The sequence below is a fragment of the Bufo gargarizans genome, chromosome 6 (assembly GCF_014858855.1).
Source record: "Bufo gargarizans isolate SCDJY-AF-19 chromosome 6, ASM1485885v1, whole genome shotgun sequence".
In the NCBI taxonomy this organism is placed as follows: Eukaryota; Metazoa; Chordata; class Amphibia; order Anura; family Bufonidae; genus Bufo; species Bufo gargarizans.
Genome location: NC_058085.1, coordinates 101210514 through 101229367, shown reverse-complemented (window position 1 = coordinate 101229367; position 18854 = coordinate 101210514).

Sequence of the window (18854 nt, the reverse complement as noted above, 5' to 3'; positions counted from 1 at the left end):
CTTTCCAAGCAACAACAGTACAGCGGTAACGAGAGATTTAGCAGGATATAAATTTGAGGCCTAGTATTTAGGCGCTGGGTGACAGGTATGGGTTTAGTGACAGAATTAGACTTGGAAATACACAGTAGCGGGTGTGTGTGAAGTTATTCTGAATGACCCAATGTGCACCTTGAATATTATATACCCTTTTAGGGATAGATTTCAAATAGCTCTGATATAGCAGAAACCACTAAATTATGAAATTGCTAAATTGGGAATTGTACTTCAACCCAGAACAAAAAATGTGCTTTGACGGACACTAAATAACTTTCCCAGCTACAACAGGACAGCGGTAACGAGAGATTTAGCGGGATATAAATTTGAGGCCTAGTATTTAGGCGCTGGGTGACAGGTATGGGTTTAGTGACAGAATTAGACTTGGAAATACACAGTAGCGGGTGTGTGTGAAGTTATTCTGAATGACCCTATGTGCACCTTCAATATGATCTACCCTTTTAGGGATAGATTTCAAATAGCTCTGATATAGCAGAAACCACTAAATTATGAAATTGCTAAATTGGGAATTGTATTTCAACCCAGAAGAAAAAATGTGCTTTGACGGACACTAAATAACTTTCCCAGCTACAACAGGACAGCGGTAACGAGAGATTTAGCAGGATATAAATTTGAGGCCTAGTATTTAGGCGCTGGGTGACAGGTATGGGTTTAGTGACAGAATTAGACTTGAAAATACACAGTAGCGGGTGTGTGTGAAGTTATTCTGAATGACCCAATGTGCACCTTGAATATTATATACCCTTTTAGGGATAGATTTCAAATAGCTCTGATATAGCAGAAACCACTAAATTATGAAATTGCTAAATTGGGAATTGTACTTCAACCCAGAACAAAAAATGTGCTTTGACGGACACTAAATATCTTTCCAAGCAACAACAGTACAGCGGTAACGAGAGATTTAGCAGGATATAAATTTGAGGCCTAGTATTTAGGCGCTGGGTGACAGGTATGGGTTTAGTGACAGAATTAGACTTGGAAATACACAGTAGCGGGTGTGTGTGAAGTTATTCTGAATGACCCAATGTGCACCTTGAATATTATATACCCTTTTAGGGATAGATTTCAAATAGCTCTGATATAGCAGAAACCACTAAATTATGAAATTGCTAAATTGGGAATTGTACTTCAACCCAGAACAAAAAATGTGCTTTGACGGACACTAAATAACTTTCCCAGCTACAACAGGACAGCGGTAACGAGAGATTTAGCGGGATATAAATTTGAGGCCTAGTATTTAGGCGCTGGGTGACAGGTATGGGTTTAGTGACAGAATTAGACTTGGAAATACACAGTAGCGGGTGTGTGTGAAGTTATTCTGAATGACCCTATGTGCACCTTCAATATGATCTACCCTTTTAGGGATAGATTTCAAATAGCTCTGATATAGCAGAAACCACTAAATTATGAAATTGCTAAATTGGGAATTGTATTTCAACCCAGAACAAAAAATGTGCTTTGACGGACACTAAATAACTTTCCCAGCTACAACAGGACAGCGGTAACGAGAGATTTAGCAGGATATAAATTTGAGGCCTAGTATTTAGGCGCTGGGTGACAGGTATGGGTTTAGTGACAGAATTAGACTTGAAAATACACAGTAGCGGGTGTGTGTGAAGTTATTCTGAATGACCCAATGTGCACCTTGAATATTATATACCCTTTTAGGGATAGATTTCAAATAGCTCTGATATAGCAGAAACCACTAAATTATGAAATTGCTAAATTGGGAATTGTACTTCAACCCAGAACAAAAAATGTGCTTTGACGGACACTAAATAACTTTCCCAGCTACAACAGGACAGCGGTAACGAGAGATTTAGCAGGATATAAATTTGAGGCCTAGTATTTAGGCGCTGGGTGACAGGTATGGGTTTAGTGACAGAATTAGACTTGAAAATACACAGTAGCGGGTGTGTGTGAAGTTATTCCTAATGACCCAATGTGCACCTTGAATATTATATACCCTTTTAGGGATAGATTTCAAATAGCTCTGATATAGCAGAAACCACTAAATTATGAAATTGCTAAATTGGGAATTGTACTTCAACCCAGAACAAAAAATGTGCTTTGACGGACACTAAATAACTTTCCCAGCTACAACAGGACAGCGGTAACGAGAGATTTAGCGGGATATAAATTTGAGGCCTAGTATTTAGGCGCTGGGTGACCGGTATGGATTTAGTGACAGAATTAGACTGGGATATGGCCAAAAAATAACCACACTATTGCTGGTTAAATGCACTTGGTGACGGGCGCAGCTTGCCCCTGATGTAGTATATGGCCAAAAAATGAACAGACTATTGCTGGTTAAATGCACTTGGTGTCACAGCTTGACCAACCACACTACTGAGGGTTAAATGCACTTGGTGACGGGCGCAGCTTGCCCCTGATGTAGTATATGGCCAAAAAATAAACAGACTATTGCTGGTTAAATGCACTTGGTGTGACAGCTTCACCCTGATGTAGCCTTTAGCCAGAAAACAACCACACCATTGAGGGTTAAATGCACTTGGTGACAGGCGCAGCTTGCCCCTGATTTTGTATATGGCCAAAAAATGAACAGACTATTGCTGGTTAAATGCACTTGGTGTGACAGCTTCACCCTGATGTAGGCTTTAGCCAAAAAACAACCACACCATTGAGGGTTAAATGCACTTGGTGACAGGCGCAGCTTGCCCCTGATTTTGTATATGGCCAAAAAATGAACAGACTATTGCTGGTTAAATGCACTTGGTGTGACAGCTTCACCCTGATGTAGGCTTTAGCCAAAAAACAACCACACCATTGAGGGTTAAATGCACTTGGTGACAGGCGCAGCTTGCCCCTGATTTTGTATATGGCCAAAAAATGAACAGACTATTGCTGGTTAAATGCACTTGGTGTGACAGCTTCACCCTGATGTAGGCTTTAGCCAAAAAACAACCACACCATTGAGGGTTAAATGCACTTGGTGACAGGCGCAGCTTGCCCCTGATTTTGTATATGGCCAAAAAATGAACAGACTATTGCTGGTTAAATGCACTTGGTGTGACAGCTTCACCCTGATGTAGGCTTTAGCCAAAAAACAACCACACCATTGAGGGTTAAATGCACTTGGTCGCAGCTTGTGCTGGCGCACCACAAGACACAAAATGGCCGCCGATCACCCCAGAAAAATGTGACTGACAAACGGTCTGGGCAGCCTAAAAACAGTGAGCAATTGAGGATCAGCAGCTCAATGATCCACAGCTGCAGATCGATCAGTTAATCAAGTCCTTTGGAGGAGTTAATCTGCCTAATCTCGCCCTACTGTCGCAGCCGCAACCTCTCCCTACGCTAATCAGAGCAGAGTGACGGGCGGCGCTATGTGACTCCAGCTTAAATAGAGGCTGGGTCACATGGTGCTCTGGCCAATCACAGCCATGCCAATAGTAGGCATGGCTGTGATGGCCTCTTGGGGCAAGTAGTATGACGCTTGTTGATTGGCTGCTTTGCAGCCTTTCAAAAAGCGCCAAGAAAGCGTCACAAAAGCGCCAAGAAAGCGACGAACACCGAACCCGAACCCGGACTTTTACGAAAATGTCCGGGTTCGGGTCCGTGTCACGGACACCCCAAAATTCGGTACGAACCCGAACTATACAGTTCGAGTTCGCTCATCCCTAGTCCTATATTAAATACGAATATGAAATAAGCAGGCACACTCTTATTTGGGTACAGGTATTATTTATTGATAATTTAATATATGTGTGATCTGGTAAAAAATTGTTGGTAGTTCCTTTTTAATAGAGGTATGTTGGAGTGGTGGTAAGTTTTTTTAGCACATTTTCCCTAAAAATATGGATATAAAAATGGTGAATAGATGCTTTGAATATATATATAAAAAATTTGTGGAAAATTGGGAAAAAAAGCGGTTTTTCAGATGCAGATAAAAATCTTTCAGATGTAGATAAAAATGTAGATAAAAGATGTCTAAAAAAGGTAAATGTCCATAAAGTCTTTCATATAAAAATCACTGATCAGGATATAAATAACTGAAGATCCACAGGATGATCATCCACTGTTAGACAGGGTTGTTGTCCAATGATGCCCCTTAGTGAAAATTAGATTGTCATTCTGTATAGGATCCCTGATGTGCCTTTTAGAGAATAACAGTTTATAACTGGTGGTAATCCTGTGGAAGAAAGTGGTGCTCTGTGCCTAGGTGCGGCGTCCCGCACTGTCCCTGGCTACATAGATCACTTACCCTTCCCGGCGCTTGATCTCCTGGGTTCTCTGGTGATGGTCTGCTGTTCCTGGGAGGCTCCTGCGATCCTCCCAGGAACAGCAGACCATCACCAGAGAACCCAGGAGATCAAGCGCCGGGAAGGGTAAGTGATCTCTGTAGCCAGGGACAGTGCGGGACGCCGCACCTAGGCACAGAGCACCACTTTCTTCCACAGGATTACCACCAGTTACCTTTTTTAGACATCTTTTATCTACATTTTTATCTACATCTGAAAGATTTTTATCTGCATCTGAAAAACCGCTTTTTTCCCAATTTTCCACAAATTTTTTATATATATATTCAAAGCATCTATTCACCATTTTTATATCCATATTTTTAGGGAAAATGTGCTAAAAAAACTTACCACCACTCCAACATACCTCTATTAAAAAGGAACTACCAACATTTTTTTACCAGATCACACATATATTAAATTATCAATAAATAATACCTGTACCCAAATAAGAGTGTGCCTGCTTATTTCATATTCATTTTTTATTTCATATTTCTGACTGGGTGAGTCAGACCAAGCAGCTCTGCACCTCTACCATTTATCTGAGCAGTAGAGCCGTCTATTCCACTTCTCTACCCTATATTAAATACATCTCTTATCGATTCATATATGCTGGATAAAGATCTTTTCTGGCTGCCTGTTCCCAAAAAAACTTCAAAATGCTGGTCTCCAATCTCCATAGAATAGTCCTTGAATCTAGCTATACAAAAAGCCTGTAATTGCAGATACTGGAAACTTTGGTTCAAAGGCAGCCAGAAAACTTGCGATATTTCATCAAGAGTTTTTAATCTGGGCTCAGACTCATGGCGAACCTGCCCCACTCTGTGGATGCCAGCCAATCTTCATGGTGCGAAAAGTTTGCTCTGGTGGCCCGCTTGAAATTCCACATGGTGCCAGAGGGAAAGGTATTTGGATATTCCAAATGAGTGTTTAAATATTTTACAAAGCTCCTTCCACAACACTATCATATCACGCACTATTAGAGATTTCTTTAAGCTTGTGGGTAATGCCACCAAGGTCGTATGAAGCAGGCTGGCTGGATCGATGTTTATTTGCATTGTATGGTATTTCCTATTATCTGGCTGGCAATGTCATTACACCAATTCGCCCCTAGGTGGTGCTTTGAATTCTATGATAGAATATCCTGCAAATAATGAAGCAGAAGTAATTGCCTGCCGTGAAGGAAATGCCCTTATTGGATAACTCAAAATATCAAGTAAGCAAATATCATATCCAGTACCAGAGTGCTAGAGTTGAAACTTAAAGTAAATCTTCAGTTTGCCTGTAGAGTATCAGCATTAGAAGAATCCCTTCATTGAAAACTGCCACTACCTGATAATAGGACTACAATTGAGCCTAATTCTGAGTCATCACTTATATCATACATATGGACTGTATCTGTACTGACTACCTGAAGACAATTGATTCAGTAAACGTTCAACTGTATATTACAACTGACTCCTCATCCTTTTTACTACTCTCAACATTTGCACTTAACGGTGCTGGCGTCACAAACCTGGGGCCCAGCCACCACAAGCACCCCTAATGCCAATTACCATCAAGGGCACCTCAACCAACATCTGGCTGGTGTTCCCTGCAATAGAGAGTGCCCCAGAAGATTTTGTGCTGTCTTCCTCATCCCTGTGCGCCGGCCCAGGGAGGCATCTGCAAACAGTGAGTACAAACAACTACTGCCCCCATCGGCCCACCGTGAGCCTCATGTGTTTTCCCCTGCATGACCTGGTCGCTGCACACGCATCAGACTGCAGTGTTGGCGCCTATAGAATTAGACCAGGCCTGTAGTTAGATAGTTAGGGTCTCTGCTTTGCATCAGGTCTAAAGAGTTGCTTCTGTACTACAAGGACTCCATTACTAAAAGGGACATTGCACATTTGAGAGCTGATAAACACCCCCACAAACTCTATCCAGTTCATCGTTTTAATCAGGAATGTGCTACTGGACTAGTTATGGGAGGGGAATAATATAGAGCACGGTAAGATTGTGAACTATTGTGTTGCACCGTAGGCCAGCCTGTACTAAGCACCCAACCGATTGTTCGTGTTTGTTTCAGGGTAATAATAGGTACGGCGAGGCAGTTTTAGTTGTGACCACCAGTAGGTAAATTACCACAAAATGTCCGCTGGCATCGATCAGGGGGTGCAGTGCTGTGCAACACAGGGGTCTCAACCTTTGGGCTGGGTGTATGTAAACTTATTTTATGTTCTCAGCATTTGTGGTTGTGTTTATTAACACTTGTTAGTAAAATAAAGTTTTTGCAAAAGCTGGTGTCAGAGTTGCTTTCCTCGTTCGTGACTTTGCTGTATCCTGGGGAGCCCACCCCGGTACACTGCTTACATAGGTAGAGATGAGAACTGTTTTTTGGTCCATTTTATATGTGTATCATTTCTTTTTTAGCATAATTAGGGTATTTCACTATGACCTGTCGGGGTCTGGCGGTTCATTGCGGCCCTCTGCGGTCTTGAATTTCATGCACTCTGGTCCAAGATGATAAACCCTCTCAACTCTGCAAGGGGTAACGATTCCAAGAGCTGCTGGAATATCTTCTGAACATAATTTGTGTAGCTCCGCAGGTGGGACCAACTCCGGGACTCCCACTATGCGGAGATTGCTGCTGCGCAATCTATTTTCTAGGTCGCCAATTTTTTTGGCCATACGCTCCTGAGATTGTAGTAGGTCTCTAATATGAGAGTGAGCTCTCATTATGTCATCTTCATTGTCTGATAAGGGCTGCTTAGCTTCCCCAGTCTGGCCATGTTGAAGGCTACCACCTTTTGCAGGGATTTCAGTGAGGCCTGTACCGTAGAGGCAAGAGTGGACTGTATATCCGGTGTGATCCTCTTTGTTACCACCACGGCCAGTTATTTATAGTCTATGCCGTGTGCTAGAGTCCAAGTCTCCTTCATCGTCTGAGCGAGTGGAGGAGCATGTGTATCCTCTCGTGCTGGGAAAGCGCGGCCCAGTGCCATCTTGTCTTTGCGCATGGTGGGAAACATGGGTCTGTAGTAGTGTTGATCGAGCACCAAAGTGCTCAGGTGTTCGAGTAGAACACCTCAAGATGCTCGGGTACTCTACAGAGCACCCGAGCACAATGGAAGTCAATGGGAGAACCCGAGCATTAAACCAGGCACCCCCTGCTCTGAAGAGGGGAGGGTGTCTGGTTCACAGGAAAAGGTCAGAAATTGATGAAAACACCACTGGTTCAGGAACAACATGGGGAGGATGTCTGGATGCATTTTGGACTCCCAGGTATGTAGGAAGGCACAGGGGTCAATGACGGACCCCCGTGCCTTCCTACATACCTCCCCCCTTTGTTCAACCCTGACGGGGTGAACACACGCCAGATAGTGTACTCGGGACAGTGCATCTGTGTTCTACTGTGAACTTAAAGTTTTGCAGAGACAAGAACCAACTGGTGACCTGAGCATTCCTCTCCTTGGCCTGGCTCATCCACTTGAGAAGGGAGTGGTCGGTCACCAGACGGAACTTCCTCCCAAACAGGTAATAGCGGAGAGACTCGAGTGCCCACTTGATGGCCAGGCACTCTCTCTCCATATACTGTACCGGGTCTCCGCTGGGGTGAGCTTACGCTGAGGAAGACAACGGATGCTCCTCCCCGTTGACTTCCTGAGACAGTACCACACCTAGACCTACTTCAGAGGCATCGGTCTGTACCACAAATTCCCTCCTGAAGTCGGGCGTCACCAAAACCGGGGACCCACACAAGGCCGACTTCAAAGCAGAGAAAGCCTCTTACGCCTGGTCATTCCAGTGGACTATCACGGACTTCTGTCCCTTTAAGAGCCCTGTCAACTGAGCCGCTAAAGTGGCAAAATAGGGGACAATCCTCATATAATAGTCTACCATTCCCAGGAATGACTTTACTTGTCTAGAGGTGGCAGGTTGGGGCCAATTCCATATCGCCACTACAATGCCGGGAGGCTCGCTGCTGTACGCAGGATATCAGAAGCGTGCAGCGTCTCTCTAGTCAGAAGACCGAAAAGTGCCTGGGCAAAATCATTGCATACCCACCATCAGGGTCACAATACATGACATTGGCCAAGCACTAGGTTTAGAGCTCCTGATGAAATACCGACAATAGTCGGATAGGGAAACGCGTCAAGCATTAGACTGTAGTACAAGAAAATATGCAGACTGACTCTCGCTTTCATATTGAGCCTATTAGGGATCAATCCTGTAAGTGTGAGACCCTATACAGCACTTACTAAAGGGTTTACAGCCCCGTATATGTAGTGCAAAAATATCCCTGTGAGATCACCAGAGGATTTACCCCATTATTCATATACTCCTAAACATAAAGGAGTCTTTGTGGTAGGGTGTTACCAGGAACCAGCATATAAATAGTCAGAAAAATTCCAGTTCACCTTACCAGCCTATTCATGTGGAGATTTATTATCTTTAACATTAACAAATAAAGTGTTTTTAATGTACTTTAGATAGGCAGTAAATAATACATTTTGAGTAGTACGTCTACAAGATTATCATAGTCAAGTGAATCAATTCCATATCGCCTCTATTTTGTCTACTTGGAGTTTGATGACTCCGCGCCCAATGACATACCCAAGATATTTAGTCTCCTCTAACCCTATCACACATTTCTTTGGGTTAGCTGTTAGTCCCCCCTTTCGAAGGGAGTCCACTATGGCCTGTACTTTGGGCAGGTGACTTTTCCAGTCGGTACTGTGAATGATAATATCGTCCAGGTAAGCCGAGGCATACCGCCGATGTGGACGAAGTACAATATCCATTAGATGTTGAAAAGTGGCGGGTGCGCCATGCAGGCCAAAGGGTAATACCTTATATTGGTACAGCCCTTCTTGTGTGACGAAGGCAGTTTTCTCTTTGGCAGCCTCCGTCAAGGGTACCTGCCAGTACCCTTTGGTGAGGTCCAAAACATAAAAATACCTGGCTTGGCCCAACTTTTCAATTAGTTCATCTACCTGAGGCATGGGATATGCATCGAATTTAGATATTTCGTTCAACTTCCTAAAATCATTACAAAATCGCAATGTCCCATCTGGCTTAGGAATTAAGACTATAGGACTGGCCCACTCACTTTCTTTTAGATTCCTCAATGACGTCTAGCCGCAGCATGAGCTGCACTTCCTCCGAGATGGCTTTTCGCCGAGCCTCGGGCACCCAGTATGGCTTTAAGCGGACTTTTGCCTGAGGCTCATTGACAATGTCATTTTAGATTACGGAAGTGCGTCCAAGGAGGTCCGAGATCACATCCGTGTTCCGACTAATGAACTCCCTGGTCTCCTAAGCCTGTTTAGAGTAGAGGCTGTCAGCAATTTTTATTGTGGCAACCGCTGCCCTTGCATCTTGGTAACATTTTCAAAGATGCTTTTATGTGGAGTGGGTTGCTGTTCCCACGCCTCTTTAGCTACTTCCAACAAACCACGAGGATGTCTGCCATATAACAATTCGAAGGGCGAGAACCCAGTAGAGGCCTGGGGCACCTCTCGCACTGTGAACATGAGAAAGGGCAGAAGAAGGTCCCAATCCTTTCCATCTTTGGATACCACCCTTTTTAACATGGTTTTTAGAGTTTTGTTAAACCTTTCAACCAGTCCGTCCGTTTGTGGATGGTACATGTACGTCCGTAACTGTTTACTACGCAGTAGCTTACAGAGTTCCCTCATGACCTTGGACATAAAAGGGGTCCCCTGGTCAGTCAGGACCTCTTTAGGTAGCCCCACTCTGGAGAACATTTCCATTAGCTCTTTAGCTATAAGTCTCGCCGATGTATGTCTCAGTGGCACTGCCTCCGGGTACCGAGTGGCATAATCAAGGACAACCAAGATGTGTTGGTGTCCCCTACCGGACTTCGGTACTGGGCCTACTATGTCCATATCGATTCGCTCAAACAGTACCTTGATGATCGGAAGAGGTACCAAGGGAATGCGAAAAAGGTGCTGGGGGCTAGTTGCCTGGCAAGTCGTGCAAGACTTACAGAACTTGTCCACATCTTTAAACACACCGATGTAGTATCCGGCCCTGTGTTTTCTGCATTCCAAGATGACCCCCGAGAACATGCTGGTGGGTTAACTCTAATACGAGTTTGCGATAAGCCTGGGGCACCACTAACTGTTCAATGGATTCATCTCGCAGCTTATTTACCCGATACATCATATCCTGATGAACGACAAAACTGGGGAACACTGACTCTGCCCCTGGTTGTTGTGGTTCACTATCTATTATTAGTACATTTCCCCATGCTCGGGATAAGGTTGGATCCCGGTGTTGTGCAGTACCAAAATTATCCCCAGAGACATTGAGGTCTGCCAGCTCAGGCCCCGGCGTCAAGTCCTCCATGTCTCCCACCATTACACTTAGCAGGGTTGTTTCCCCCTCTTTCACCGAATTGGCAGTTACTCCTACTTACCCTACTGCTGGCCCTTTGGACTCAGTTCCCAGGGTTCGGGTCTCCCCCCTGAGCTGGGCCACCCTTCTAGGGTTACCCCTATCACATGGGTATTAGTCACTCTCGTAGGGAAGTCTCTTGCTATTATAAGCTCATAGTGAAGGTTGGTTGCGACAGCCACCTCATGGGTCCACCTGCCAGAAACAGTGGACAGAGACACCATAGCAGTGGGGTTGTCTTTTAAGTCTCCATGTATACACATGATTCCGACCTTACAGTGGGTGTACTCAGCAGAGTGTACCGGGAAAGCCCTTACCAGGGTCACCAGACTCCCTAAGTCCAACAGAGCCTCCACTGGAGTGTCCCCAACCTACACCCGGCACAGGTGGTTCAAAGACTCTGGAGCACCCACGGCACACAGTTTCCTGGCATACAATGATTGACGGAAGCCTTAGTTAGTGTCCATGGGTTCCCCCTGCTGTGGACAGTCCGCTCGAACATGGACAGGCTTCCGACACTGCCAGCAGAAAGTTGGAGCAGGGTCCACAGGGGTTACATCCCGGGCAGGTTTGGTGGGCACCAGTTGCCAGGTCCGGGTGGAGGTATATGGGATTTGAGTGCCCCCCTCCCAAAATAACCCCCCCTGTAAGTTCTAGGTAGCCTCATAGCACTCCACCAGGTCAACCATCTCCAGTGCATTACCTGGAGAGACCTGGCCAATCCATTGCTGGAGAGGTGGTGGCAGAGCCGTCCAGAACCTGTCAGCACGTCAGGTTGTAGCCACTTTTGCAAAAGGTTGAGCAGGTTATAATACTGGGGTCGTATGGGCTCAGCCGGGTTGAACTCCCACTGATGCACCCGCTGGGCCTGGACCAGCACATTCACCCTCAGCCTTGCCAAAATCTCCTCCTTTACCTTTGGGTAGTCGGCCGCTTGATCGTCCGGCAAATCGAAATACACCCGCTGAGATTCTGATGCCAGGAAAGGAGCAACGACCTCAGCCCACTGGTCCTGGGGCAGCCTTTCCCTGGTGGCCACTTTCTCATACATCGCCAGGTGGGTCTCAATGTCACCTGTGGGTGTCATCTTAGGGATCGCTGCTTCAAATTAGCCTCCACGAGGGCCTTTACAACAGCTTCCATTTTGTCGTGAGCCACAGGTTTGAATTTAGCTGGTCTAATAAATGACATACAACCGTGCACAAAAATGCAAACCAAAAATACTTCGGCGCTCACGCCAGCCTCACGGCGCTTGCCCGCTCCAATCCACCAATTGTGGGGATTTGCTCTGGTAGGCAGGGTAAGCAGACACAACATAGAGGCAAGACCACGGTTGAAAAACAAAAGTTCAGTGTTTATTCACACCATAACAAGCAGAAAAGGAAAAACAACACTTTGCAGGTTCTATGTGTTAGTTCACACAGCAAGATTCCACAAATCACCTGGCAGTCCACAGCAGGCTGCTCTCATGCTGCTCTCAGCCTGGCAGCGTAGCGGGTCTCCTCAGGTCCCAAAACACATAGAGTCCACAGCTCCAGTATCACTTGGAGAATCACACCACACCCAGCTGAGCTGCTGGCTGGGTTTTTAAACCCTCGCCCAAAACCTGGCCTGGATGTGGGGAACAGCCACCCACCCTGCTCTTTGGCTGCTCCCAATAAGAACCGGCCCGAATTGGCTTTACAGCCCTACTAAGTACAACAGTGTCAGCGAGCACTAGCTGCTGCTGACACACAAAATTACCGGTTCTTATAATGACGGACCCCTGCGCCTTCCTACACCTGCCACAGCTCTGCAGCAGTGTGCGGTTTGTCACCTAAGCAAATTAGTATCAGCACGGCCTGTTGCCCCTTCCCCACTGCAGTGCTACACTGCTTCCAACTACTGACTGATGGCTGACTGGTGCTGTAAGATGAGAATTCAGAGGTGGAAGTGGAGGAGGAGGTGGAGGAGGAGAAGGTGGGGGGTTCCAGCCACTACTGTCGTGGTCGCAGAAATCCTGATGGAAGTAGGGCCTGCAATCCTTGACATCGGTAGCGCCTGTGCCATCCCAGGGTACGACTCGCTCCCGGCCTTCACAACGTTCATCCAGTGCGCTGTCAGGGAAATGTAGCGTCCCTGGCCACCAGCACTTGCCCATGTGTCAGTGGTTAAGTGGACCTTCCCAATAACTGCGTTGGTCAGGGCACGGGTGATGTTACGGGACACATGCTGGTGTAAGGCGGGGATGGCACACCGAGAAAAATAGTGGCAGATGGGGACTGAGTAATAAGGGACGCCACAGCCATCAGGCTGCGGAAAACCTCTGTGTCCACAAGCCTAAATGGCCTTATGGGTATTTGCGCTTTCGTTCAAAGGCCTGGGTATGGACATCTGTATGCTGCGCTGGGACACAGAAGTGGCTTTGCTAGATAAAGGTCCAGGTGTAGGGCGGGAGGCATCCGGGCCTACGTCTTGGACAGGGGATTGGCCAGCACATAACACATGGGAAGAAGAGGCAATGGTGTGACCTGCAGACATTGATTGTGGACCCAGGTGTTCGTCCCACCTATTAGGGTGTTTTGATGCCATGTGGCGGATCATACTGGTGGTGGAGAGGTTGCTAGTGTTCACGCCCCTGCTCATTTTGGTACGGCAGTGGTTGCAAATGACAATTCTTTTATCGTCTGTACTTTCCTCAAAGAAGCGCCAGACTGCGGAACACCTACCCCTTGGGAACAGAGATTGCTGCAAGGGGGTGCTCCAGGGAACAGTTGTGGGCTCTGTTTGGTGTGGCTCGCCTTATCCCTTTTGCCACCCCACTGCCTCTTCCAGCCTGTTGTGGTGCTGCGGATCCCTCCCACTCTGTACTGCTATCCTCGCTTGGCTTGCCACCATCCCAAGTTGGGTCAGTGATTTCATCGTCCACCAGCTCCTGTTCTACTTCCTCACTGCTCATCCTCCTGACTTGTTGACCTAACAAGAACCTCACGCATTGACAACTGTATCTCATCCTCATCATGAACCTCTTGAGACACTAATTGCGGTTGGCTTATTGGCAACTATGTCTCATCATCATCAACCCTAGGAAACACTAATTGCCATTCCCCACAGTCATCTTTTTCTGACTGTGGATGCTCAAGAGTTTGGAAATCAGTTTACAAAATCTCCTTATGTCTCTCTTGGCGAGAGGGCCTAATCAAGAAATGGCGTTGAAAAGAGCTCCTCGGAATATCCAAGTGTGGGATCACTTGTTTGCCAAGACTCTCCATGGTGGGAAGAAGGAGTATCAGGGTGAGGATTTTGTTGACCAGACTCTTGTCTACTGAGACTGGACTTTGTGGAAGTGTTACGATCAGTGTGGGGGAAAAACTCCACAGTAAACACAGGAGGGAATGGGAACAGTTTACTGGGCCTGGAAACTAGGGAAGGAACAGGTCACCTCCTAAACAACCCTAATCCGGCCCTAACTACCTATCAATATGAATAGACCTTGAAGGTAGGAATATATTTATATGCTGTATACCTAGAGCCTTATATCCCTATAAGGCCCTGGAATGAGGTTAGGACCAGAGACAACCCATTCCTCCCCAGATGGACGAATGTAAGTCTCTGTCTCAGGCCCAGATACAAACAACAGGGAATATAACAAACACAAAACAATAAGAAAAGACAAGAATTATCTGAAAGTAGAAAAATGGCAGCTCCAGAAGCACCACAGAGTACAACCGACCAGCTAGTTAGAAGGCAGTAAGAAAATCTATAAACCGCACCCCCAAGAGTGAGAAGCAGCTACTTATGGGAAAAGTAAATTACCAACAAGCAACACCTGAAGCAAGGGGTGTGGCATTCACCAAAACACAGACACAATAGGATCCACACTGAACTTGTCAATATAACCCACGAGTTGCCAGTCTCTCCGATCTCCTAGTACCTGCCACGGGTACATCTGTGACAGGAAGACTGGGTGGTGCTTAACCGACTGTAAGCATTATCTGCTGCAATCCAACAAACCACCTGGTCCGCGCTGGTGTGACTCCAAGAGTGGTGTCCTGCGCCGCCCTGCAAACTGGTATATAATGCTAGGTATTGTAGATGAGTGTGTTTCTTGTGCTCTGGCAGCAGGCATAGTTTCACCGCGCCCAGGACCATGGCCTCTGCGTGCATCATCAGCAGCACCTCCCCGTCCCTTACTGCTCGCCTTGAGCATATTAAATGGTATATATATTCTTGCAAGTATGTCACACGTACAGTATTGCAGGTTTTGTAAGTGTATGCACAAATAAATTAAACTGAATGTCCCAGATATTTAATAATTTAAACTGAATATCACAGATATTTAGGATGCTCAAACATTTTACAGGAGATGTAGCGCAGGTAATGTCGCTGTCACCAGCGGCAAAAAAATTAAACTTAATGTCACTGATATTTAGGATGCGCAAACGTTATACAGGAGATGTAGCGCAGGTAATGTCGCTGTCAGCAGCAGACAAAAGAATTGCGCTGAATGTCGCAAATATTTAGGATGCGCAAAGGTAACACAACAGATTTAGCAGAGGTTGTGTCACTGTCAGCAGCGGCCAAACAATTGCACGCAATTTAGCGTAGGTTGCACTAAAAAAATATATATTGCAGCCAGATAAAACAATAGTCCTTAAAAGGACTTTTGCATCACTAGCACCTTTCAACAATAAACCTTGCCTAAAAAAATAAACCAATTCCTGTCCTTACACTGTCTGTCCCTTCTACTGCAGCTCTCTCTGACTAAGACTGAGCTGAACGAACCACTGTAATGAGCTGATTCCGGCCAGCCAATCACTGTAATGCCAGTAACCAACATAGCTACTGATGTCGCCGTTTGCTCCTTTGTCTCGTTCTCACAACCGAAAACGACCGCCAGAAGTACAATCGTGAAATCCCTGGTGTAGTGTGCATCGATGTGTGCGCATTTTCTCCAAAATAACATCACAGAGACGTTCTCAAGTAGGTTCCAATAATGTGCCTCCCTCCCAGCAGCTAGGCGTGGTTTATTTATACCAGAAGATGGGAGGCGGTCTTACAATCATGACCAATGAGGAGACAGGTTATCGTATGAAGTGATTGGCTGGAAGGCGGTCTTACAATCATGACCAATGAGGAGACAGGTTATGGTATGAAGTGATTGGCTGGCGAAGATGTGAATGATCGCGCGAACTTATGTTCGCGCGTTCACACACACATTCGCGCCCTTTCCGTCGCCGTGCTTAATCTCGTGGATGAAGAAACCCCCCCTCGACGGTCCCCATCCCTCCCCCCTCAGCCGGCGACATGACACTGGTATCCTGCAGTAATACCAGGCTGGGCACAAATCAGCTACAGGTCGGGACGACTTGACCATCGTGCGAAAGTCTCTGCGCAGATGCGAACGCGAATTCGAACGAATCTGCGCAACTCCATAGGATAGATGGCGACCATACGGCGAACAATTATTTTTCCACAACACTACGGCATTACAGTGAGTGCCAGTACTCCCCGGCACGTTTATTGGCTGAATAGCAGCCAACAAACCTGTGGGGAGGAGACTCAAGCATCTCGCCTGAGCACATGCAGTGTTCGGCCGAACACCGCAATATGCCGAGCATCTCAATGCTCGAGTCAAAATGGTCTGTAGGCGAATATTTGTGTCTCCTGAGTCACCGGGTGGACGAGAGTGGACTGCTACAGCAATTCCTCTCTAAATCAGAGGAAAATATTTGAGCTGAGAAGCAGACAATATGCTGGGTATATGCAGTGCATACGGAGCTCCTCTTTCCCCATGTTTACATGTCAGTGCCAGAACCGGAAGCCATGCTGCATCTTCTTAAAGGGGCTGTGCTCCTTTGGCAGGCCTGTGAAGAGAAGCATATATACAGTTGTGTTCAAAATATTAGCAATCTGTTTAAAAAAGTGAATAAAGCTCAAAATCCTTCTAATAGCTTTTATTTCCATACACACAAATACATTAGAAACCAGGGGAGGGCTGGCAGCCTTAGTCCTGGGGGGCAAATGCAGTCAAGTAGCCCATTTTATTAAAAGCCCATCCTACATATAATAGGCCACCCCCAACAAACACTGCACAGCTGACATTCTATAGTTGAGGCCTGTCTCTACACATCATACGGAGAGGGGAGGTCTGTCCTGGCTGCACTGCCTGCTTAACATTATACAATAAACAGCAGGCTACAGCCAGGAAGCTCCTCTGTTCTCCTCCCTCCCCAGATCCTGCTCAAGGCCTGTGGTTCCCCCCACCATCTGTCACCCGCCCGTGGCCTGCTGCCCCCTTTCGTCGTCCTCACCCAGCTTTGAATCCTCCTTATGCAAATGGCAGGGGGAGGAGCCGGAGCATCTCCTCTCCTACATAGCACCTCATACCTCTTACATCCAGTGATGTCACATTTGTTGTAGACGTTCTCTTTCTTTATCTTCTCCATTCAGACCAGACCGCCATGATGATTTTTCTGCCATCTCCCGTCTCTGCAGAGATTGAGAAACAGACATTAGTTTCCCACATTTCCATCATCTTCACATCTTCTGAACACCCTTTCCTGCCACCCCCAATACTATACTGCAGAAACAGTCCCCCTGGAAATACTACTTCCACACAGATAGTGCCCCCAATACTGTGCCCCCAATACTATACTGCAGAAACAGTACCCCTGGGAATATTACTACCACACAGATAGTGCCCCCTTAAACAATTATTGACACACAGTGCTCTAAAAAATAACTGCGCCCAGACACTAATAGTATAAAGATAATGTCCCCCAAAAATAATTGTGCTAAGCTAATACTATGCCAGGGTGCCCCCAAAGTAACAGTGCTCCCCAAAATCCCACCAATAGAAATAATTCTCTGCCAGAGCACACTTAGTAGTAATAATGCCCCTATAGTGCCCTAGTAATCATGTTCCTCATAGCCCCCCAGTAGTAGTAAAGCTCCCCATAATACTCCCTAGTAGTACTAATTCTCCCTATAATATGACAGTACATGAAAAACCGCCGCTTAGTGCCCGCAGTTGAGCTTATGTCTCCATAATGTATGCCAGTATAAATTTCCCCTATATAGTTCCCCAGTAAATGCCCTCATAGTGCTCCTCTCCCCCTTCCCCATATTGTCCCCCATAATATGCCAGTAAAAAATGCCCCTTCTTAGTGTCCCAGCAGATGCCCCTATAGTGCTCCTCTCCCCCACAATGTGCCAGTAAAAAAAGCCCCTTCTTAGTGCCACCATATGCCCCAATAGTGCTCCACTCCCCCATAGTGCCCCCAAATAATGCCCCATAGTGCCGCTCTCCCCTATAGTGCCTCCCATAATGTGCCAGTAAAAAATGCCCCCTTAGTGCCACCAAATGCCATAGTGCCCCCCATAATGTTCCAATACAAAAGGCCCCATTAGAGCCCCCACTTCCCCATAGTGCCCCAAATAATGCCCCTATAGTAACACCAGATGCCCCATAGTGCTGCTCTCCCTTATAGTGCCCCCCAGAATGTGCCAATAATTAAAAAAAGCCACTTTAGAGCCCCAAGATACCCCCATAATGCTCCTCTCCCCCATGGTGCCCCCCCATAATGTGCCAGTAAGAAATGTCCCGATAGTGCCAGCTCCTCCAATAGTGCCAGCTCCCCTCATAGTGTAAGGCCCCCCATAGTGCCAGCTCCCCCCCCATAGTGCCAGCTCCCCCTCATAGTGCCAGCTCCCACTCATAGTGCCAGCTCCCACCTCATAGTGCCAGCTCCCCCCATAGTGCCAGCTCCACCCAGAGTGCCAGCTCCCCCCATAGTGCCAGCCCCCCATAGTGTCAGCCCCCCATAGTGCTAGCTCCCCCATAGTGCCAGCCCCCCTATAGTGCCAGCCCCCCATAGTGCCAAATCCCCCCATAGTGTCAGCCCCCTTATAGTGCTAGCTCCCCCATAGTGCTAGCTCACCAATAGTGCCAGCCCCCCTATAGTGCCAGCCCCCCATAGTGCCAGATCCCCCCATAGTGTCAGCCCCCTTATAGTGCCATCCCCCCATAGTGCTAGCTCCCCCATAGTGCCCGCCCCCCTATAGTGCCAGCCCCCCTATAGTGCAAGCCCCCCATAGTGCCAGATCCCCCCTAATAGTGCCAGTTCCCCCCAATAGTGCCAGATCCCCCATAGT